We start from the raw sequence: 3,894 nt of genomic DNA, 5'->3' as shown, positions 1-3,894 counted from the left end.
TCAAGGGAGTCCTCTAAAACACTAGGAAGTAACTTGAAGCCATATGGAGAAATAAAGATTTTAATAAAGGTAAAAAGTAGGCATTTATAAGAGTTAGAATTATTGTAACTTTGGTTTGTAACTCCAAATTTTGTTTTCTACATAATTTAAGAAGCTAACACATTTAAAAAGATAATTAGTTTATGTTTTGTGACACAGAGTGTATAAAGATGAAATTTTGTGACATCAAGAACTGAAAGGGGTGGAGACAGAGTTGTGAAGGAGCAGAGTTTTAATATGTTATCAAAGTTAAGCTGTTATAAGTAGAAATTAGTGTTATAACATTAAGGTGTTTAATGTAGTCCCCTTGGAAACCACAAAGAAAACAGCTACATATACATAAACGTAAATGAGGAAGGAAATTAAACGTTACACTACAAAAATCAACTAAACACAAAAAATGACAGTAATGCAGGCAATGAGGACAAAAAAGCTATAAGACATATAGAAAACAGATTGCAAAATGACAGAAGTCCCTCCTTATCAGTAATTATCTTAAATGTAAATTGTTTAAACTCTCCAGTCAAAAGACAGAGACTCAAAGAATGGATAAAAACACACGATCCAACTATATTCTGTCTACAAGAGACTCAATTTTATTATTTATGTATGTATGTAAGTATGGAGGTATATATTTATTTATTTTAACGTTTTTATTTTATTTTTTTGGTATTTTTTTTCAATATATGAAATTTATTGTCAAATTGGTTTCCATACAACACCCAGTGCTCATCCCAAAAGGTGCCCTCCTCAATACCCATCACCCACCCGCCCCTCCCTCCCACCCCCCATCAACCCTCAGTTTCTTCTCAGTTTTTAACAGTATCCTATGCTTTGGCTCTCTCCCACTCTAATCTCTCTCTCTTTTTTTTTCCTTCCCCTCCCCCATGGGTTTCTGTTAAGTTTCTCAGGATCCACATAAGAGTGAAACCATATGGTATCTGCCTTTCTCTGCATGGCTTATTTCACTTAGCCTAACACTCGTCAGTTCCATCCACGTTGCTACAAAAGGCCATATTTCATTCTTTCTCATTGCCACGTAGTATTCCATTGTGTATATAAACCACAATTTCTTTTTTTTTTTATATATATGAAGTTTATTGACAAATTGGTTTCCATACAACACCCAGTGCTCATCCCAAAAGGTGCCCTCCTCAATACCCATCACCCACCCGCCCCTCCCTCCCACCCCCCATCAACCCTCAGTTTGTTCTCAGTTTTTAACAGTCTCTAATGCTTTGGCTCTCTCCCACTCTAACGTCCTTTTTTTTTTTTTTTCCTTCCCCTCCCCCATGGGTTCCTGTTAAGTTTCTCAGGATCCACATAAGAGTGAAACCATATGGTATCTGTCTTTCTCTGTATGGCTTATTTCACTTAGCATCACACTCTCCAGTTCCATCCACGTTGCTACAAAAGGCCATATTTCATTTTTTCTCATTGCCACGTAGAATTCCATTGTGTATATAAACCACAATTTCTTTATCCATTCATCAGTTGATGGACATTTAGGCTCTTTCCATAATTTGGCTATTGTTGAGAGTGCTGCTATGAACATTGGGGTACAAGTGCCCCTATGCATCAGCACTCCTGTATCCCTTGGGTAAATTCCTAGCAGTGCTATTGCTGGGTCATAGGGTAGGTCTATTTTTAATTTTCTGAGGAACCTCCACACTGCTTTCCAGAGCGGTTGCACCAATTTGCATTCCCACCAACAGTGCAAGAGGGTCCCCGTTTCTCCACATCCTCGCCAGCATCTATAGTCTCCTGATTTGTTCATTTTGGCCACTCTGACTGGCGTGAGGTGATATCTGAGTGTGGTTTTGATTTGTATTTCCCTGATAAGGAGCGACGTTGAACATCTTTTCATGTGCCTGTTGGCCATCCGGATGTCTTCTTTAGAGAAGTGTCTATTCATGTTTTCTGCCCATTTCTTCACTGGGTTATTTGTTTTTCGGGTGTGGAGTTTGGTGAGCTCTTTATAGATTTTGGATACTAGCCCTTTGTCCGATATGTCATTTGCAAATATCTTTTCCCATTCCGTTGGTTGCCTTTTAGTTTTGTTGGTTGTTTCCTTTGCTGTGCAGAAGCTTTTTATCTTCATAAGGTCCCAGTAATTCATTTTTGCTTTTATTTCCCTTGCCTTTGGGGATGTGTCGAGTAAGAGATTGCTACGGCTGTGGTCAGAGAGGTCTTTTCTTGCTTTCTCCTCTAGGGTTTGGATGGTTTCCTGTCTCACATTCAGGTCCTTTATCCATTTTGAGTTTATTTTTTGTGAATGGTGTGAGAAAGTGGTCTAGTTTCAACCTTCTGCATGTTGCTGTCCAGTTCTCCCAGAACCATTTGTTAAAGAGACTGTCTTTTTTCCATTGGATGTTCTTTCCTGCTTTGTCAAAGATGAGTTGGCCATACGTTTGTGGGTCTAGTTCTGGGGTTTCTATTCTCTTCCATTGGTCTATGTGTCTGTTTTTGTGCCAATACCATGCTGTCTTGATGATGACAGCTTTGTAGTAGAGGCTAAAGTCTGGGATTGTGATGCCTCCTGCTTTGGTCTTCTTCTTCAAAATTACTTTGGCTATTCAGGGCCTTTTGTGGTTCCATATGAATTTTAGGATTGCTTGTTCTAGTTTCGAGAAGAATGCTGGTGCAATTTTGATTGGGATTGCATTGAATGTGTAGATAGCTTTGGGTAGTATTGACATTTTGACAATATTTATTCTCCAACCCATGAGCACGGAATGTTTTTCCATTTCTTTATATCTTCTTCAATTACCTTCATAAGCTTTCTGTAGTTTTCAGCATACAGATCCTTTACATCTTTGGTTAGATTTATTCCTAGGTATTTTATGCTTCTTGGTGCAATTGTGAATGGGATCAGTTTCTTTATTTATCTTTCTGTTGCTTCATTATTAGTGTATAAGAATGCAACTGATTTCTGTACATTGATTTTGTATCCTGCAACTTTGCTGAATTCATGTATCAGTTCTAGCAGACTTTTAGTGGAGTCTATCGGATTTTCCATGTATAATGTCATGTCATGGCATTATATCATGCCATGTATAATATCATGTCATGGCATGTCATGGCAAAAAGTGACAGCTTAACTTCCTCTTTGCCAACTTTGATGCCTTTGATTTCCTTTTGTTGTCTGATTGCTGATGCTAGAACTTCCAACCCTATGTGAAACAACAGCAGTGAGAGTGGACATGCCTGTCGTGTTCCTGATCTCAGGGAAAAAGCTCTCAGTTTTTCCCCATTGAGGATGATGTTAGCTGTGGGCTTTTCATTAATGGCTTGGATGATGTTTAAGTATGTTCCTTCTATCCCGACTTTCTTGAGGGTTTTTATTAAGAAAGGATGTTGAATTTTGTCAAATGCCTTTTCTGCACCGATTGACAGGATCATATGGTTCTTATCTTTCCTTTTATTAATGTGATGTATCACGTTGATTGATTTGTGAATGTTGAACCAGCCCTGCATCCCAGGAATGAATCCCACTTGATCATGGTGAGTAATTCTTTTTATATGCTGTTGATTTTGATTTGCTAGGATCTTATTGAGAATTTTTGCATCCATCTAATCAATTATCTCTGATAATCTTAATTTGCCAATGTAAACAGGTGCCTGAGAGGTTGAACTGTGCCTTTTGAGTTTAGGGGACAAATGTTGAAATTCAGGGTCCACAGTAGGTGAGAGCTCTGGTAAACTATAACCCATTCATGTTGGACTCAACAAGGAAAGCAGAAATCATATCTTCACATATTTACATATATAAATCACATATTTACAACAGAAGAAATGTATTGCAGAGAACTGGTCACACAGGTGACAAAGGACCTGAAATTAAAATAGATGCCA

Source organism: Lynx rufus, unplaced genomic scaffold (assembly GCF_022079265.1).
Source record: "Lynx rufus isolate CCGP_SWC_20201006 ecotype Redwood Valley unplaced genomic scaffold, mLynRuf1.p SCAF_42, whole genome shotgun sequence".
Taxonomy (NCBI): domain Eukaryota; kingdom Metazoa; phylum Chordata; class Mammalia; order Carnivora; family Felidae; genus Lynx; species Lynx rufus.
This window is presented reverse-complemented; position numbering follows the sequence as displayed.